We start from the raw sequence: 22,202 nt of genomic DNA on the forward strand, positions 1-22,202 counted from the left end.
GCTCGAGGGTAACGGTTGCGCAGATAATTTGAAGGTGGCGCAGGACCGTGAAAAATAGCCAAAAATTTTTGAAAGTTGTATACGACCTTTTAAGATACAGCGCGTTCTTTTGTAGAAAGGTTTCTTGCGCTTCCTGATGGTCGAGTAGGCCTCCCGTGCTTCAGTGGGTGCTGAGAGTGTGAAGGATTCAGGAAAAATCCCAAACGTCGCCAATATGTTATGTCCAGATCTTCAATCATAAGGCAGGAATCTTTCTGGTTAAGTATAGGTTCTTTATTAAAAAACCTTCACAGCAACATGAAGCAACGTCAGCTCAGTACAGGAACCAGGCAGTAACTGTCCAAGCTAGAACACTAGCAAGGAACCACCTAGATAGAACATTCTAAACTATAGAGAATGAAGAGAGAGAGAGTACACAGACAGAACCATAGATGCCACACTTACCTTAACTGAAAAACAGCAGCATACATACCCGTCTGAACCACTTCGTGCAGAGCAGTGCACACAGCTGCACGGAGACGCCACGTGCCATATTGGACCTGAAAAACAAAGATATAAACATAAGATTAGCAAAATAAACAAAATGGCTTACCTCTAACAGCAAAACAGCAGCATACATACCTGTCTGAACCACTTCGTGCACAGCAGTGCACACAGCTGCACGGAGACTCCACGGGCCATATTGGACCTGAAAAACAAAGAAATAAACATAAGATTAGCAAAATAAACAAAATGGCTTACCTCCAACAGCAAAACAGCAGCATACATACCTGTCTGAACCACTTCGTGCACAGCAGTGCACACAGCTGCACGGAGACGCCACGGGCCATATTGGACCTGAAAAACAAAGAAATAGACATAAGATTAGCAAAATAAACAAAATGCCTTACCTTAACTGAAAAACAGCAGCATACATACCTGTCTGAACCACTTCGTGCACAGCAGTGCACACAGCTGCAGGGAGACGCCACGGGCCATATTGGACCTGAAAAACAAAGAAATGAACATAAGATTAGCAAAATAAACCAAATGCCTTACCTTAACTGAAAAACAGCAGCATACATACCCGTCTGAACCACTTCGTGCACAGCAGTGCACACAGCTGCACGGAGACGCCACGGGCCCTATTGGACCTGAAAAACAAAGAAATAAACATAAGATTAGCAAAATAAACCAAATGCCTTACCTTAACTGAAAAACAGCAGCATACATACCTGTCTGAACCACTTCGTGCACAGCAGTACACACAGCTGCACGGAGACGCCACGGGCCATATTGGACCTGAAAAACAAAGAAATAAACATAAGATTAGCAAAATAAACAAAATGCCTTACCTTAACTGAAAACCAGCAGCATACATACCTGTCTGAACCACTTCGTGCACAGCAGTGCACACAGCCGCACGGAGACGACACGGGCCATGTTGTATCTAGAAAAGAGAGAAAGAAACCTAAGATTAGCAAAATCAAAAAGATAGATTACCTCGAACATCAAAAGAGCAGATTATCGGAACCAGTTCGTGCACAACGGTGCACACAGCTGCACGGAGACGCCACGGGCCATATTGGACCTGAAAAACAAAGAAATAAACATAAGATTAGCAAAATAAACCAAATGCCTTACCTTAACTGAAAAACAGCAGCATACATACCTGTCTGAACCACTTCGTGCACTGCAGTGCACACAGCTGCAGGGAGACGCCACGGGCCATATTGGACCTGAAAAACAAAGAAATAAACAAAAGATTAGCAAAATAAACCAAATGCCTTACCTTAACTGAAAAACAGCAGCATACATACCCGTCTGAACCACTTCGTGCACAGCAGTGCACACAGCTGCACGGAGACGCCACGTGCCATATTGGACCTGAAAAACAAAGATATAAACATAAGATTAGCAAAATAAACAAAATGGCTTACCTCTAACAGCAAAACAGCAGCATACATACCTGTCTGAACCACTCCGTGCACAGCAGTGCCCACAGCTGCACGGAGACTCCACGGGCCATATTGGACCTGAAAAACAAAGAAATAAACATAAGATTAGCAAAATAAACAAAATGGATTACCTCCAACAGCAAAACAGCAGCATACATACCTGTCTGAACCACTTCGTGCACAGCAGTGCACACAGCTGCACGGAGACGCCACGGGCCATATTGGACCTGAAAAACAAAGAAATAAACATAAGATTAGCAAAATAAACAAAATGTCTTACCTTATCTGAAAAACAGCAGCATACATACCTGTCTGAACCATTTCGTGCACAGCAGTGTACACAGCTGCACGGAGACGACACTGGCCATGTTGTATCTAGAAAAGAGAGAAAAAAACCTAAGATTAGCAAAATCAAAAAGATAGATTATCTCGAACATCAAAAGAGCAGAATATCGGAACCAGTTCTTGCACAACGGTGCACACAGCTGCACGGAGACGCCACGGGCCATATTGGACCTGAAAAACAAAGAAATAAACATAAGATTAGCAAAATAAACCAAATGCCTTACCTTAACTGAAAAACAGCAGCATACATACCTGTCTGAACCACTTCGTGCACAGCAGTGCACACAGCTGCACGGAGACGCCACGGGCCATATTGGACCTGAAAAACAAAGAAATAAACATAAGATTAGCAAAATAAACAAAATGCCTTACCTTAACTGAAAAACAGCAGCATACATACCTGTCGGAACAACTTTGTGCACAGTGGAGCACACAGCTGCACGGAGACGCCACGGGCCATATTGGACCTGAAAAACAAAGAAATAGACATAAGATTAGCAAAATAAACAAAATGCCTTACCTTAACTGAAAAACAGCAGCATACATACCTGTCTGAACCACTTCGTGCACAGCAGTGCACACAGCTGCAGGGAGACGCCACGGGCCATATTGGACCTGAAAAACAAAGAAATAAACATAAGATTAGCAAAATAAACCAAATGCCTTACCTTAACTGAAAAACAGCAGCATACATACCCGTCTGAACCACTTCGTGCACAGCAGTGCACACAGCTGCACGGAGACGCCACGGGCCATATTGGACCTGAAAAACAAAGAAATAAACATAAGATTAGCAAAATAAACAAAATGGCTTACCTCTAACAGCAAAAAAGCAGCATATTTACCTGTCTGAACCACTTCATGCACAGCAGTGCACACAGCTGCACGGAGACGCCACGGGCCATATTGGACCTGAAAAACAAAGAAATAAACATAAGATTAGCAAAATAAACAAAATGGCTTACCTCCAACAGCAAAACAGCAGCATACATACCTGTCTGAACCACTTCGTGCACAGCAGTGCACACAGCTGCACGGAGACGCCACGGGCCATATTGGACCTGAAAAACAAAGAAATAAACATAAGATTAGCAAAATAAACAAAATGCCTTACCTTAACTGAAAAACAGCAGCATACATACCTGTCTGAACCACTTCGTGCACAGCAGTGCACACAGCTGCACGGAGACGACACGGGCCATGTTGTACCTAGAAAAGAGAGAAAAAAACCTAAGATTAGCAAAATCAAAAAGATAGATTACCTCAAACATCAAAAGAGCAGCATATCGGGACCAGTTCGTGCACAATGGTGCACACAGCTGCACGGAGACGCCATGGGCCATATTGGACCTGAAAAACAAAGAAATAAACATAAGATTAGCAAAATAAACAAAATGGCTTACCTCTAACAGCAAAACAGCAGCATACATACCCGTCGGAACCACTTTGTGCACAGCAGTGCACACAGCTGCACGGAGACGCCACAGGCCATATTGGACCTGAAAAACAAAGAAATAAACATAAGATTAACAAAATAAACAAAATGGCTTACCTCTAACAGCAAAACAGCAGCATACATACCTGTCTGAACCACTTAGTGCACAGCGGAGCACACAGCTGCACGGAGACGCCACGGGCCATATTGGACCTGAAAAACAAAGAAATAAACATAAGATTAGCAAAATAAACAAAATGGCTTACCTCGAACAGCAAAACACCAGCATACATACCTGTCTGAACCACTTCATGCACAGCAGTGCACACAGCTGCACGGAGACGACACGGGCCATATTGGACCTGACTAACAAAGAAATAAACATAAGATTAGCAAAATAAACAAAATGGCTTACCTCTAACAGCAAAACAGCAGCATACATACCCGTCGGAACAACTTCGTGCACAGCGGAGCACACAGCTGCACGGAGACGACACGGGCCATGTTAAACCTGAAAAACAAAGAAATAAACATAAGATTAGCAAAATAAACAAAATGGCTTACCTCTAACAGCAAAACAGCAGCATACATACCCGTCGGAACAACTTCGTGCACAGTGGAGCACACAGCTGCACGGAGACGCCACGGGCCATATTGGACCTGAAAAACAAAGAAATAAACATAAGATTAGCAAAATAAACAAAATGGCTTACCTCTAACAGCAAAACAGCAGCATACATACCCGTCGGAACAACTTCGTGCACAGCAGAGCACACAGCTGCACGGAGACGACACGGGCCATGTTAAACCTGAAAAACAGGGAAATAAACATAAGATTAGCAAAATAAACCAAATGGCTTACCTCTAACAGCAAAACAGCAGCATACATACCCGTTGGAACCACTTCGTGCACAGCGGAGCACAGTGCTGCACGGAGACGACACGGGCCATGTTGCACCTAGAAAACAGAGAATAAACATATTAGCAAAAATAAAAAAGTAACATCAAAAGAAAAACACATATAAAGCAAACATACATACCGTTGGAAAAAGGACCCAGCGACTACTTGCACAGATGATCAGCGCAAAATGGCATTTACAATCCTACGGCCATTTTCGGAGTTGGGGGCGTGGTTTTGAAGTTCTGAGTGACTGACTACGTCACGAGCTAAAGAACTGCAAAATTTACGCCCCCAAATCCGAAAAAGACGGGGCTACATCGGAGTAACGGGTCTCTCCTTCAATGGCTGGCCTCCGTTTAGGAAGCCATCCAATGGAGGAGAGACAGGGGAGGAAGGCGGGACTTACAATGCTACTGGAAGACATAAAATCTCCGACCACAGACTGCGCAAGCGCAGCCTTTAGGTCCTCGACCTAAAAAGGGAAAATAATATTGGCGCTGGCACGCACCTCTTCCCTCTCTAGTTATAGCCTCTCTGTACCTTCGCCTCTGTTTTGCCCTTTGGCGTGCCTCTCTTAGGCTTCCCCCTTGTGTGCTTTTCCATTTTTTCACACTTTTCAGCCTCCTACTTTCCTTCTGCTTTTTCACACATTTCATTCTCTTTTTCAGTCTCTTTCTGTTCTTGTTTCTTCAGCCTGTTTGCTCTCTTTGTGCTCCATGTGTGCTCTCTGTGTGCCGTGCTCTAATTTCCACCCTGTCTCAGCCTTCGTTTAGTCTTTACTTTTCTTCCCTTGTGCTCTTTTCTCTTTACACCCATTTTGGTCTCTTTTTGCCATCTTTCAGATTCCCTCAACTCTCATCCTCCTGCTTTTCCCTCTCTTCTCCCCCAATCCTTACCTGATACCTGTGTCTTCTCTCTCCCTCTGGTGTCTTTCTCCTTCCCTTGGTAGCCCCGCCCAGTGCCCCGCACTCCTCACCCCCAACCCGGACCCCCTTAATGGTAGCTACAGTAAAACTGCGTAGTGGATGTGCTGCTTGCGTGCTGAAGGCAAGTCCTTCTGCACCCCTCTAAGCCTGGACAACACCCAGCGCCTCGATTACTACTCTGATCAACTGCTGCTGCTACCCTTTCTATGCTAGACCTAGGACACCAAATCACCTGCTGCTACCGCACCATAGAGCATGGTAAGACCTTTCCCATGTCCCCTCTGCCACTTCACCTGCAACTACACGCCCTCAGGCTGACCCCAAACTCTACTTCTACGGCATTCTCTCAGATAACTGCCCAACAATGCCCTTGATGATTAATTACACAAGTGGATTGCATTATTTGAGCACCATCGACATTGGAGGTGAGTGTCCTTCTTAACCTCGTGGCATCTCTGATATATATGCATGGGTGGAGAATTGGTTAGTAATTCCTACGCCCATTTCCTCCTTTAGAATCACCGAACTAAGGGAGCCACTACCCTTAGCCTGCCACAGAATTACAAGTGGCCCTGCTTGAGCCAGTCCCAGGGAAGCCCACCTGGCCCCACCAATTGAGGTGAGTCTTTACCACCTTGAGTACTACACTATTGTTCTGGCGATTCACCCTCCAAATCCAAATCTGACCCAAGTTCATTTTAATCATCAGGACTAGGTAAGGGGGGTTTCATCAAACCCCCCCTTACCTAGTCCTGATGAAGACCCGCAATGACACTTTAAGAGTGATTTTTCAGGGTTGAAACATCGACTTTAGAACCTTTTGGACCAGCTTTATGGATTCTGCGATGAGACTAACGCATGTGGTCCGCAGAACTATCTGAAAAACCTTGCATTACTGGCCATATCCCCCTTTATACCCCCTTATCCCAAATTAATACTGTATATAGTACACTTTCACGAATATCACTGAGCACTGAATGTCACAATTTTTTCACATATGATGCGCCACCATGTATTGTTGACAGCCATGTATATATTTGAATAAGGGTATCTTTTGTTACACCCGAGACGGTTTGGATTTGCATTTCTTGTAATTAATTCATTTGAAAAGATTGGCTTGGAAATGAATAATTGGTTGAATAGTCCAAAAAAATGTAAAGAAATAATACGCACCCGGCAGAACCAATTGTGTATCTTTTTGCTACCGCACCACAGAGCACGGTAAGACCTTTACCCTGTCCCCTCTGCCACTTCACCTGCAACTACACTCCCTCAGGCTGAACCCAAACTCTACTTCTACGGCATTCCCTAGGATAACTGCCCAATCACACGCCACACCAGACCAGTGGCGGCTCGCAGAGGGAGTGCTGCTGGGCGGGCTGGGGAGTGGCGGGGGGGTAGTGGATTCAGACATATGACGGAACGGAGTAAAGTAAGTAAATAAATATAACTATTTACCTTGCACTCGCTGCATCGCCAACTCGGCGATGCAGTGAGCGCAAGGTAAATAGTTTTATTTATTTATTTACTTAATTTACTCCGTTCCGTCGTATGTCTGAGTACACTACCCCCACCTGCCCCCTCCCCTGCCCCACTGTCTCGCAGCACTCCCTCTGCGAGCTGCCACTGCACCAGACCCTCTGCAAACACTCACAGGCTTTGCCCTCAACACCCGCTCACTCAGCAAACATGCAATCAAAATCTGGGACCTCCTCAGTAGCAGCGCACTGGACCTCCTCTTCCTGATGGAAAGCTAGATGAACCCTGCTTCATTTCCTGACATCGCCATGGCCATTCCGGCAGGATAGAAGATTACATGCCAAGACCGCCTCACAAACCTGGAGGTAGATTAGCCGTCATATAGAAGGACCCCATCAAATGTGCAAAAATCACAGACCTGGGCACTCCCTTCATAAAACATATGCACTTTAGCCTACAAAATAATGACAACTCCACCCTAAAGGCCACCCTAGCATACAGACCACACGGACCAACTTCAGCAACCTCATCTCAGACTTCATCAGCCCTCTCACTATCAGTTCCAAGAACTTTATCCTTCTCAGCGCATTCACATTCCACCTGGAAGACCTCATCGACCACTCCGCCACTGGCTTGTTCGAGACTCTGCACAACAATGGTGTTTCCCAGTTCGTCACAGAACCCAGGCACATCGCAGGACACGCTGTAGATAAAATCTTTGCTGACGGTAGCAAAGTCAATTATAATTCCGTCTCACCACTCACATGGACCAACCACTCAATCATTCACTTCAAAATCTACACTCCACCTACCAGCATCAACCTACCTTGCTGGAATTGAAACTGCATAACAGAAACTGACTGGTGCAATGCGCTCAATGTAAACCAACTTAACTCCATCAACAACCTAGTTGAGGATGTCACCAACTGCGAGCAGTTGTTCTCAAACAGTGCTGACATACTCAAACCCATCAAAATTCATAAACTTTGTAGAACGAACAGACAAGCCATGTCGTGGATTGACAAACTCCGGAACTATAGATGATACTGCAATCGGCTGGAAAGGAAATGGAGATTCAACCATGAAATCGACATGAGGAGATCTACCCGGAAGGCCACACTCTAAAACTACCACCATCTTCTGAGAGACACGAAGAGAAAAACCCTCACTGATCAGATTGAGGTTAGCTCTTACCACCACAAAGAGATCTTTTCTATCATCAGGGAGTTCACTACCCACACAGCCAACTCCATCTCTCCTTCTCAGGAACTCTGCGACAACCTCTGAAATTTCTTTCAAAGCAAAATCAAAAAGATCTATAAGAACTTCAAAAAACAACACAACCTCAAAGACATCCTTACCAACCTGCCCAATGCCTACCTGGACACTTACCTAACCAGCTGGAGAACACTCACCCAAGAAGATAGCACCACAATCATGTAAACTGTACACTCCAGTGCCCCAACAGACACCTGCCCACATCATATCTAAAACATAGGAAGTCCTCTGATTAGCAAATTCCTCACAGACATTAACTCCTCTATCAAATCAAATCACTTTATTCGCTCTAAATACAAATAGATCATAAAAGAACAAATGCACATAAAATCATCAATTACAAAATGTAATAAATAAGATTTGTCAGTTATAAAAACAGACGATAAAAACAGGATAAAATGTATCATTCATTCCGAGCTATTTATGGAGTCTCCTAGACTTTAATGCGGCATAAAATGACACTACACAATAATAAACAAATTGATTAGACAACATTTGCAAAAAAATGCCTTGGCGACATTGTCTGAATTTGTATTTGTGCATGATAGGAAAAATAAAATGTTTGTGGTGCTCCAAATATAATATACAAAAGGAAAAAAATGAAGATTTGATTGGGGGGGCACACCATCACACGGGCAAGGCGGCAAAGCCTGAGGGGAAAAAGTTCCCGTGGGATAGCTCAACATACAGGGGGTGTGGTTTAGACTGAACCTTAGAAGTAAAAAACTGTCACAAATGATAAATAGGAGACTGACCCCTCAGGAAAAGCCGGTCCCTCTTGATAAGATAGCACAATATATTTGTTGCTATTGATATTATATCTTTCTTTATCCATGATAGTTAAAAATCAACTTTTGATAAAATTTTTGGAGATGGTCAAACATTTTGCTGGAGTTTCAAATAATGATTCTAAACCTAAGGAAGTTAAAGTAATTTTGACATTAAAAAAATCCTGGGAATTCTGTGTGTGTGTTTCAAAGTGAGGCAATCTTTAATTATGTGTTGATTAAGATGAACTGCTTCCCTTCTCCTTATAGAATACCAAAGAAGAATTGGAGCTAGGCATATCTGGTCAGATATATAATGAACGGCCAGTTCAAGTTGACAATTAAAATTAGCAAAGTTAAGAAAGAAGCCCCATTGGATAAATACACACTTCGTACTACAATCATACACAAATATGCCTCTCAACAGTGGTCTTGCTACAGGTACAAGGGATACAGTAAAACAAGAAGAGATTGTCTAGTAAACATACAATTATGACAAAATAAACTAATTTATTGATAATTAAAAATCATTAAAAACACCAGGCACATCACAGTACATGACCCGTTTATAACACGTTCAGTCATAGGCTGAAATAACAAGTTATCTATCTTTTCACTGTAAACTTATAGTGTAAACTCTATTAAAAACATATATATATATATATAAATACATACAACATATAAATATACAGCAATTAAATTATACACAAAATTCTAAACAAAAAATTATTACAAAAAAATTAATTAGGGACATACAAGGAAAAACTAATTCCTATCACTAAAGAAAGTCAGTAAATCATACAAGGATCACTTGTAACAGCTGTACTTGATCTACGAGAAATGCTGCAATTGGAAACAATTGTCACCATAGATTTTACAAGGTTTTCTCTTAAAAGCATCAACGCGTTTCGGTGGGCACTAATAGTTGGCCATCACCTTCTTCAGGAAAATTTATATTGAAAAATCCCAATCAAAGAAAATATCTGAAAAACATGAATAGTACAGTAAATATATGTAGTCCAATCATTTCATAAACACAAACCTTCTTTTAGTACGGCAACCCTCCATCCATACCACAACCCACTGATAGGCAGATGAGGCCAACATATACACACTCAAAAAACCACACAATTCAGTCTGTACACCTACTGGCAGCCATCTAGCCTGCCACTCTTGGTTCTCTATCTTTTATCATTATATTGCGGGAGTTCTGTTTTATATTTATTAGATTATGTCACCACCCATCTATCAATCTGTTCATATATATTTTTGCATGATCATTGTTGTCTATGCAGAGTATCCCATTCACATATTTCTGTTTTTAGAACCTTCCCTCATATTTGGTCCTTTAATGTTAAAAACAATGCCAGCCGTGATAGCCCATAGTAGTACCTGTGAGTTCTGGGAAATCGAATCTCCAGAGTCCAATAACCACTAGAGTTCATAAACACTACTGCCAGCAGGCTCTGTTTCTCATCAATACCTGTGCAGAAAAGATCAATGAATTATCTACACTGTTTTCATAGCATCGTCCTCATTCTTAGTCACTGCTCTGACTATATTTACCTTAAAACAGATTCACATCTCAGTGTAATGTTTTTCAATAGTAAGGAGATTGTCTACCCTCTCCACCTCAAAGTGCTTCCTCCATCTTTAAGCAGTTCACAATGTTCTAAATGAGAGACAAAAAGGTACACGCCATGATGGTATCTCAGTGTATATTCCCATCTTCTAGTTTCAATTGGATCATACTAAATATCTCCCAATCGCTTCCTGGCCCACGTCATATATCTCCCTGTTTACATCCTATGTCATTACCTGTTAGGTTAATAACATACGTCACCATACGCGATTCGTGGCCCAGCGAATGGCAGATGGCAACAGTCCCTCAAGATACATTTGTGTACAGGCAGGATACTCCTTGAGGGACTGTTGCCATCTGCCATTCGCTGGGCCACCGAATCGCGTATGGTGACGTATGTTAATAACCTAACAGGTAATGACATAGGATGTAAACAGGGAGATATATGACGTGGGCCAGGAAGCGATTAAACACAGTTAATATGCATACACACAATTAGCATTGCATATTACAGTCCATGTTGCACAAGGTTGCTCTTATTCGCCAGAGCCATGATACCAATCTTCGTATTGAAATGGTATTGTTTCAGCATATGATGTGAATTCAAATGTTCTTGATCAGCCCCATAAGCCGACACCTAAAGAAATAGAAGTGTCCTTCCGTCCTGAGTGAGGACACCGCTCTAGTTGTGTCAGGGGTTTGATCATAGGTACCGGATATCTTGGCACAGTTTTTTAGTTCCTTTAGTCCAGTAGACACTGGCTAGCTGTAGGAGGGTAGTGGCTGGCCAGAGAGCCAGGACACCCTGATACCCCCAGATGTCACAAAAAGAAAGGTGCAGCCTATACCACTGGACACCCTTTGCCAGCTACATATTGTAACTGAAAGTTCCACACAGGCTCGCACAGCCCAGTGGAAGGGTCTGGGCAAAGTGATCTCACCTTCAAGGACTGGGACTAAGCTTCCCCATCGCCCTCTGGCTCCATTAATGTGCTGCAAGCTTCCTTATCTTCAGCAGCTGTCTGCAATTTCCTTGTCCAGAGCGCTAACTCCACAAAACTCGCAGGAAGAGCTAGTACTCTGGCTGAAGCTGCTAGTTCTTGTCAAACTGGAAACTCCTTTGCAGCATAATCAATCCTTCACAGAGCAAACTTCCTCAAGTTAACCCCCATCCAGGGGTGTCCAGAGATACAGGGAGCAAGCCTCTTATTTTACCTTTACACCTCTGCTCGTAAATGGCTTGAACCAGTCTTAAACCACAACTGACCGCTAAGGCCAGACTTTGATCCCCTCTGATTGGTAGGCTGGTCCAATCAGAGGGTCTGCTACTTTTGAATCCTGGGGGCCCCTCCAATCCTGAGGCACATTTGTGGCATGGTCATTGCATGTCCAAAGCATACAAAGGATGACCCACTGTCTTCCCTCATACCAGTTGGGCTTTTCCCTAGAGAGGAATTTTAATTAACTCCAGACCAGGGGGCCTGACCATCTCCCAACAGAAAGGTTCCCTCCAAGCAGAGTTAGTGTAGCTAAACACAGATAAAAGCAAGTGTCTACCCCTAGCTCACCACACTTCTCCAAAGAAAAGGGAGGTCCACCGGGAGCTGGAATGTCCAGCAGAACTGGTCACATTATACACAATGGCTCAACTCACCATCCTTCCCCAGTACACCCATGGGAACTCAAACACATCAGGTAGACAAGGCAACAGAACCACAGGCATAGAAGACTGCACAGACTTGATCAGAAGTGTGGCTATTTGTCCACTTTTGTTATAATACAGGAATACATGTATCCCTGACAATAGATTTTTTGCTGACACCACTGTCAGTCTATCACAGCCTGTGTAGAGAAGGCAGTAGTGAAGAACTGGGTTATTTAAGACCCAGCGGCGCCAGGGGCACGCCCAAAGTCTTCGGGTCCACCTGTCTTAGAATACAGAGACACGGGACTCTTCGTGGTGGCGTCAAAGATTGAATTTATTGACTGCAGCCAGTAACAGAAGTCCTAGACGTCAACACAGTATGAGTTATCAGGAGACTGCTCAATTTTACAAAGCAAGTCATCCCTTTTTATGCCAAAAATCACATTCCAGACAAATACCTAACATTTACAAACTGTCCAATCACATGTATCCACACCAGAGGTATCGCATGACGGTAAAACCCACTTTTCAGTTGCCCAGCCCATGATCAATCATCGGTCAAACCCAACATTCTTCTTTAGACAGGTCGAACGAACCCATAATAAAAAAAGGCACATCCCCATCATAAACAGACCATAAAGAAAGGAGCAGAAACAGGTGTGAGTAGGATAAGGCATATTTGTGTGCAATAAAAGGTTTACGATGTCCTGTGCTCTGATCCTTAATCTTGATCAGCTAAAGGGCAGGAACTGGTTTAACAAGGTCAGCTTCAGGCAACAGGGTCAGTTCACTCAGGTCAAACAGGAGTCAGCACGAACTGGAGGTACATGTATTTAAAGGACTTGTTCAGCCACAGTCATCGGCCTATGTGAGGGCAACCACAAAATGGCTGCCATGCACAAAATGGAACCCAAGGGTTCAGAACGAAATCCCTAAATACGTAGTGAATCCATCAGTCTAACATGGCGAAAACACTCATACTTGCCGTACTAACTAGTTACGGTTCGCTAATATCAAATTCATAACGAAACCATGACCTTTATAGAACGGGTTCAGAATTCACGGAACCTCAGACCCTGCTTTTGCCCTTACATAGGCAATAACCTAAACTCACGTCAATCTGAATCCAGGTCTATATTCATCAGATCATCAAGATGTTGCTGGAGCATAATCCTATTACTTAGTACCTCTCTTGGGACAGGTCTCCTTGCACACGTAGTAGCACAGAGACCACATATAGCAGGAGCGCACTGCACACAAAGACAGAACAGGAAAAGAATCGCTAAAGCCATCCCAATGATCATCAGAATCTTCCATCCCCAGGTCGATAACAGTTCCCAAAACCATCCAATCAACGACCAATCTCCTTTATCCACATTTATAGACTCAGAGATCTTATGTAACTTGGAAATGGCCTGGTATACCGTAGGAGCATTGTCTGGTATGAAAACGCAGCAACTTGATTGGATCACTTTACATACCCCACCTCGATCTGCGAGTATGACGTCTAAAACCATACGATTTTGTAACGTCATAAGGCGATCCGCTTGAAGCTCAGCTGTCAGATTACTAAGGGCACCAGCAGTTTCGTTTATGGTGGATTCAACCACTCTCGTCAACTGTCGTAAACCTCTACTGTTAGCCATAGGTCCCCAAAACGGTAAGAAACCCTTAAAGAAGTCTCCCACTCCCAGTTCAGCAGTATCTTCCTGATCGAAGACACCTCTAACAACTCTCGTCTTGTGGTAATCTGAAGCAACAGTATACGTAGGAGGCAACAAGTATCCAACATAACACGTTCCCGAAAAATCAGGGGGCAACCATGTATATGCTCTGTTGTAACAAACAAAATATGTGCCCTTAGCTGCGAAAAACGGCGGGGAAGATTGAGACGTAAAAACGTACGTCTGAGTACAAACACTCTTCCCCAGTTGAGCTTTTGGATTTTTGCCAATACCTTGCAGACAAAATTGACCTCGGTGGGGTACGACCCAAATCGGAGGTGGCCTCTTTCGTTTCTGCCTTTCACTCAGACTAACACTGTAACCAGTCGTGTTCCATCCAACATAAACCGCTAACTCTTCCTTAGGAATAGTCCTATACGTGTCGATATCTCTGCTCATATTCATAACTCCCTTCACCAAAGCTTGATTACTTAAGTTATCTCTCATGGAATGTAGAGGATAAACTTCCAGGCCTTAAATGAACATAGTCTGAAAAGCCCATATCGACCCATTCTGACTAAACGGTAAAATCAGATAAGGAACAACTCTACCTGTAGTATGTGGCATAAGACCACACACCCAGCAATTAGTAATGTTCACTACCAACTGATGCTGGTGTAGTAGCTGTATGAATGTGTTATGTACAAATTCTGACCTTCTAATCTGCTCGTGTTCAGGTAGGACATGAAAAGAATGCACAGAAGTAGCAGTATAAAAAGACATAGGCTGAGAGGTGGGTGCAGAAGTCAATTGGGTAGCGAAAACAATCCCACCCGCCAATGCTAACGTCATGCTTAAAAACATCAGGACACATGTTATCAGAAAACATTTGCTGTACATTAATTTACACAGTTTCATTTTAGAGTTCTTTCTCTCAGCAGCTCTCTCTGTCCCAGGAAAGTCCATCCTCTAACCGTGCTGTTCGCGGCAGTTGGTTCTTCTGTGCTAAGGAATGCGTCTGTCAGTCCAGGGAACGCCCTGAAACCAACCAGAACCGTCGACCTTGTGTCTATGGCCTGCAATCCCAAGTCTTTATACCGCGACCCTACAGCTGAGCTCGGATGGCAGCTCGAAAAAGAAAAATAGGCCAAAACAGTTTCTTGGATGAGAGAGTGCAGTTCTCCAAAAGCAAAAGGAGGGAAAAAAAATAATTAAACTTTAATTGTCAATTGTTTCTCAGTCGTAAATTATAACGGTCTTTTCCAGGCTTCGTTTGACTTTGGAATATTAGTTCAGGTTCAGTAGTGTCCAATTTCAAATGTGGAGGTACAGCTGCTTGTAGAATGTCGTCGTCCTCTCGTTCAGAATTTGTCCCTACTAGATGTGCATCGCTAAACGGCATGAACTTCGGTACTCGTTCTGTCTCTGAATCACCAACACCATCACGGATCCACTGGTCGTACGGCAGAGGTAAAGGCACCCTCTTACAACGTACGCCGTGAATCCAATTTTTCTTCCCGCAGACCTTCACCGAAGTTCTTGTGGACGAGCACTTGGTGGGGGCCGGTCCAGCGGGCTGCTCGTTTTTGGTCCGCTGAAAATTCCTCACTAGGACCCAGTCACCGGGATTGATGGTGTGACCTGGATCCACATATGCTGGTGGCAAGTTATCATGAACCTGTTGATGCAAGACACGCAATTTAGCCGTCAAATCATACAAATAGTCCACCAACACAGGATATTCGATGTCACTAAACTTCACTGGCCTCGGCACTCCCCACACATTTGCCGGACGGCCAAAAACGATTTCATAAGGACTAAGGCCAATCCGGGAATGTACTGTAGTTCTAGTTGACAAAAGTGCCAACGGTAAAGCATCAGGCCATTGAAGACCAGTGCTCGCTTGAATCTTAGCCAGCTTTAACTTTAACGTGCCATTATAGCACTCAACTAAACCAGCTGATTGGGGATGATTCGCAGTGTGGAATTTCTGGTGAATTCCCAACCCTTCACACACTCTCTTCATCACCTTCCCCACGAATTCACTTCCGTTATCACTCCATACCATCCTTGGCAACCCAAACCTAGGGAAATATTCTTTGACCAGGACTTTAGCAGTGGACGAGGCAGTACTATCTTTTAGGGGGTATGCTTCTACCCATCTAGAAAAGGCGCAAACAACTACAAGGACATACTTTAAATTATTGCACCTTTCCATATGGATGAAATCCAATTGCAAAACCTCGAACGGATACGTCGGAGGAGCAAAGTGACCAGCTGAAGTTGGGGTTCCCTTGCCAGGATTATACATCAAACACACCATGCAATTCTTGACCACATTCTCCGCACACTTGGGAATTCCAGCATTCTGCCATACTGGAGCCAACAACTTACAAATCCCTTTCACACTGATGTGAGACAAACCATGCGCCATAGTAACCACTGCAAGCACGTACGCATCTGGCAACATCCATCTTTGGTGTTCTGACAATTCAACCCAACAACCAGTCGAATCCAATCTACCCGTAGTTTCGCTCCACACGTTCTTTTCACTTTCAGTAGCTTCAGCCTGTATCGATTTCACACTCTCAATCGTATCTTCGCACATTCCGACATCACCAATCCATCTCGCAGGGCCTGCCACATACATTCGACTCATCAGATTTCTTGCTGTCTCTTTCGCAACTTCATCTGCAAACGTATTACCACGGCCAACATCATCCGTAACCTTCCGATGAGCACTACACTTCACAATCGCAACTTGCAACGGCAAGGTAAACGACTCGAGAAGCTCATTCGCCAACTGACCATTCTGAATCTTCGTTCCATGAGACGTGAGGAACCAACGTTCCTTCCACAAGCGTCCAAAACTATGAGCCACACCAAACGCATACTGGCTGTCGGTATATACAGTCACTCTCTTCCCTTTCGACAACACACACGCTCTCGTAAGTGCAATCAACTCTGCTGCTTGAGCTGAATTATGTGGGATACGTGCAGCTTCAACAATCATATGCAAAGTCGTAACAGCATATGCCGCAGTCGTATCACCATTCGGAAGCTTGAAGCACGAACCATCCACCCATAAGGTACCATCACACTTCACAAGAGGAGTGTCCCTAAGGTCTATTCTTCCTTTCGTTTCTTCTTCTGTCCTAAGAAAACAATCATGCTGTTCAGAAACATCTGTCTCTACTGAAATCGGCAACAACGTAGCTGGATTCAACGTATTGCATCTCTTTATGTGCACATGACTCGCTAAGAGTGTCAACTCATAACCTGACAATCGAGCACTAGTTAAGTGCTGTGTCTTGGTCCTGTTTAACAAGGTATCCATTGCATGTGGAACTATCACAATCAGCGTATTATCCAACACCAAACCAGCAGACTGTCGAATAGAAACGGCAGCTGCGGCTGCAGCTCTCAAACAACTCGGCAATGCTTTAGCAACTGGATCTAACGTTGATGAGAAATACGCACATGGACGCTGCTTGTCCCCAAAAGAGTGTGTCAACACTGACAACGCACATCCCTCTCTCTCGTGCACATACAACGTGAAAGGCTTGCTATAGTCTGGAGTACCCAACACAGGAGCAGAACACAATGCATCACGCAACTCAGAAAAACTTTTCTGACAATCGTCAGACCACGGAAGAGGTTTCGGTGTATCTTTACAATTCAAAGCCAACAGAGGTTTCTCTAATAGAGAGAAATTTGGAATCCACTGTCTACAATACGATGTGATACCCAAGAAAGCGCGCACTTCTCTCTGTGTGCTTGGTACAGTCATTTGCGCAATCGCTTGAATTCCTTCTGGGGTCAACCTCCTTCCCTCCTTTGACAAGAGATGACCTAAGTAGGTCACTTCTTGGCAACAATACTGCAACTTAGAAGGTGACACTTTATGATGCAAGTCCGACAAATGTCGCAACAAAGAAAGAGTAGCTTCTTTACAAGTTTTCTCATCATCAGCGGCCACTAACAGATCATCCACATACTGAATAAGAGCAGCACCAGCAGGCAACACAAGAGTATCAAGTTGAGTTTTCAAAGCCTGGCTATAAATAGAAGGACTTTCGCAATAGCCCTGGGGAGCTCTCTTAAACCGGAAGCTTCGGCCTCCTAAAGAGAAGCCAAAAATATCTCTACTTTCCTCAGCAATTGGAATGCTGAAGAAAGCATTCTTCAGATCTATAACCGAAAACCAGGCAGCTGAAGCAGGAATCAAAGTCAACAAAGCAGCAATATCCGGAACAACTGGAAACTGTGGCGCGACAATCTTGTTAACCTCTCTAAGATCGATCACAAACCTATAAACAGGTGGCTGAGTAGAGTCAGTGCGCTTCAGGACAGGCAAAACAGGACTGTTACACACATTGCCTCTAATTTCTTCAATCACATCTTTCTCAATCAAATCATAGATGATCGCTAAAAGCGCTCTTTCACCATCGCTAGAAATCCTATATTGGGGAATGCGCGGCAATTTAACATTCGCTTTAAGCGTTACAACGTAAGGTGGAATCTCCAAAAGACCCACATCATTAGGACCAGTAGCCCAAAGAGTATCAGGGAGAGAACACAATTCCGGTGGAAGCCGATCTGTAGACAAATACATCGGAGAGATCACTTTCTTACCCAATGTAAGCTGTACTCCCGAAGGAGAACAACGTAATGTTGCATGCAACCTTTTCAACAAATACAAACCCAACAAATTCTCACCACAACCTGTCGTTAAAATGAGAGGTGCTTCTAATTCACAAGGCCCTATAGAAAGAGACAAGGGACTAGAAACTGGGTTACGAACTGGGGCGCCAGAGAATCCTACTGAAACATTAGTTAAGCCAGACAAAGGTGCGCCAGGGAGTTTAGAGTGCATGATAGAACTCTTCGCTGCACCAGCATCCAAAAGAAAAGGCTCTACCACACCCGATGTGGCTACTGCAACATAAGGCCCACTCTGATCTACTGGAACCGACACTACTCCCTATCTTTGTCCATGGCTGTCCTAGCAATCATTATAATCAGCATTCTCACTCTCAACATAATAGTCATCAGCATAGTACTGAGTCGACCGACCAGATGTCAATTTCTGTTGATCAAACCAATTCATAGAATTTTGTGGGGGAAAGGAACGTTCGTTCTGAGGAAACGCACCACGTCCTCTACCCCTTGACACTTGTTGAAAACCACCACGACCTCTCGGGGCCGGCATACCACTCGCACGTTGTCGCAACACAGGGCACTCATTTTTATAATGACCTTCCTCCTTACAATACGCACACTGATTCAAACACAAGGGTGGTCTTGGAGGAAAATACCCAACGTTCTGTTGCGGTCTCTGAAATGGCGGAGGTTGCTGAAACTGTGGGCGTTGCTGTGATTCTTGATGATTCGAGCGAGGCGGATACGCCTGCTGCAAAAGAACCTTCGTCTTTAAGTCTTTAGTCTTTTTCTCTACTCTATCTTTCTCGTCCTTATCCCTATTCTCATAGTACTGTGCAGTTGCCAATATCTGGGCCGACGAAGAAACAGCCCAATAACTTTCAGAATCTTTCAACTTATTACATAGTTCAGGCAGTAAGTTAAAGACGAACTTATCTACGAACAATCTTTGCCCACCTTCCGTACTCATATCCTGACCACTATGATCTATAAATGTCTCTTCAAACCTAGTGAAGAAATCAGATACACTTTCGTCCTTCTTTTGCTTACATGCTGCTAACTTGTCCCAATTTACTCGTAACGCTGGCATCATCGTTTTCATAAGATCTATAATTCTGCCAGGTATATCTGCCAATAGAGCTTCAGGTTTAGCACCACCAACCTGTCTAGCGTCTGCAGCAGCAATATTGAGCCATGTGTCACCTAATTCAACTGCATGATCCTCATGACGAATTTTTGCCCACAGAGGTTGAGGTACTACATTACCCAACAGCATATCTATGTCGGCTAAATTCATGATGCATGCGTCAACTGTCTGGGACAATTCTTTGTAATAGCCAGCTGGATTTTTACGGGGATCAGGTAAAGACTGTTTAAGGGCCAAAACTTCTACTCTCTTCCATGGCACATGTACCCATACTCTTTGAAAATGTGCTGGTATAGCTGGGGGAACATTATTCGGACCAGCAGCTACCGCATCACGCCACACTGGAGGAACTTCTCTCATCGGATACTGTCTCACTTTCCTCCTAACTGCGGAATCAGGCTCAAACAGTCGCCGAGAAGGGAAATCGCTCCTTAACGCAAGTACCATCGCAACTGCATTCTCAATTCCGGGACCCACTATCGTCCCTTTCGCAAACTCAGACTGGACATTTAGCAATTCTACAGGGACTGAACCCAAATCATCATCTTCCCATTCCTCACGAAGGAAAGTACATATAACATAAAAAACGTACCTTTGTTTCGGTGCCTCCCACTGTTGGAAGACATCCATAACTGATTCTAAGTTATACCTCGAAACATTCGAAACCCATCTGCGAGCCAAGAGATCTAACACTGCCCGTTCTTCGGGACCAGGTAGCTGACTACGCATACTCAATGACCCAAAGAAAGGAGACAAAAGACCAGTAACAGTATCAGTCATTCGTTGTAGAGCAGAAGGAGAAGCTGTCATAAGGACAGGAGACAAAGTATTTTGAGGTGATAGAAGCGTAGGGTTAGTAGCAAGAGAAGTTGAAGGTACAGGAGAATAAGGCAAAGTAGTTCCAGCCAAAACCGATAGCAAAGTCGGCGGCCCCAGAGTAGGCTGCGCCGTAAGAGGAAGAACCAGCTGAGGAGGAGCCGGTGGCGGAACAGCAACAGGAGGTTGTGCAACTGGAGGTTGTGGAGGTGCCGTAGCACTCTGTGCATAAGGGGGTGGCAATCTCAACAAATGTGACATCGAAGGATCCTTCTCAGGGTCGTTCGTTACATTCTCAAGAAGAGATGGCAATGCTGAATAACATTTATCAATAGCCATATTATGTTGCCTATCTGACACCTCAATTGCTTTATCTTCTTCGTTTTCTTTAAACTGCCTAGCAGCTTGCATTATCGACAACCCCTTTTCTCCCTTATCTTTTTTTGCTTGTTTGATTTCTCGTTGTCTGGCTTCTTTACGCCACAGGCGAAAGGAGTCAAACATTGCCGGCCAGGCTTTCTTCCTAAATAGTTTAACTTTCAAATGATCTAGAATCTCTGTGTCATAGCTACCATGATGTGGCCATTTTAAAACACCGTCTTTCCTAGTGTATCGGACCCATACTTCATTAAACATAATGGGGCCCACGCCGTGTTTAGAGTAGAGCTCATAAGTCGGAGTTCCAACTGGAGGTATCGGACATGAATCCTCCAATCGGGAATCTCTGTTACAACCACAACCAAACCAAGTACCAAATTTGCTACGATTAGGCATCTTCGCTCACTAATTGAGCTTCAAACTTCAAGGGATTATCTCTACCGATACACTCGTAAATATACAAGACCCTCGGCTTTGTAAATTGCAATTTTCAAATCAAAACTAAGGACCAAACAAACTAAGGACCAAAGGACGAAAAACTAAGGACTGGGAGCGACCCACTTATACTTAACTGAGGTATCAGTCACGCCACAAGAAGACCCGTCTATCGTCTCGCCGTAAAAAATCATCACAAATGGGTCCAAGACAGGGCGACAGTCAGGGCAGCAGTACTTCTTAGCCGTCAGGAAAGCGGGAAGCCTCGCAGAAAAGACCTTCAGTCCACATTCGACATGCCGAGGTCAATGAAGTGGTGGCCGTCCTCCAGAATTTCCTCACGAAGCTCCTCACGATCTTCAGGCTTGGACCGGTACCGCTGAAGTCGCCCGACGTTGGGCGCCAACTGAAGAACCGGGTTATTTAAGACCCAGCGGTGCCAGGGGCACGGTCAAAGTCTTCGGGTCCACCTGTCTTAGAATACAGAGACACGGGACTCTTCGTGGTGGCGTCAAAGATCGAATTTATTGACTGCAGCCAGTAACAGAAGTCCTAGAGGTCAACACGGTATGAGTTCTCAGGGGACTGCTCAATTTTACAAAGCAAGTCATCCCTTTTTATGCCAAAAATCACATTCCAGACAAATACCTAACATTTACAAACTGTCCAATCACATGTATCCACACCAGAGGTATCGAATGACGGTAAAACCCACTTTTCAGTTGCCCAGCCCATGATCAATCATCGGTCAAACCCAACATTCTTCTTTAGACAGGTCGAACTAACCCATAATAAAAAAGGCACA

The 22,202-nt window shown here is 44.0% G+C and overlaps 1 long non-coding RNA gene across 1 annotated transcript in view; it reads left to right on the forward strand.

Annotated features, from left to right (window-relative positions):
- LOC144817732 (uncharacterized) overlaps positions 1-22,202 on the forward strand; it is a 1,017,752-nt gene that overhangs the window by 784,579 nt on the left and 210,971 nt on the right. The window lies entirely within an intron of this gene.

The sequence above is a fragment of the Lissotriton helveticus genome, chromosome 2_1 (genome assembly GCF_964261635.1).
Source record: "Lissotriton helveticus chromosome 2_1, aLisHel1.1, whole genome shotgun sequence".
Classification (NCBI taxonomy): Eukaryota; Metazoa; Chordata; class Amphibia; order Caudata; family Salamandridae; genus Lissotriton; species Lissotriton helveticus.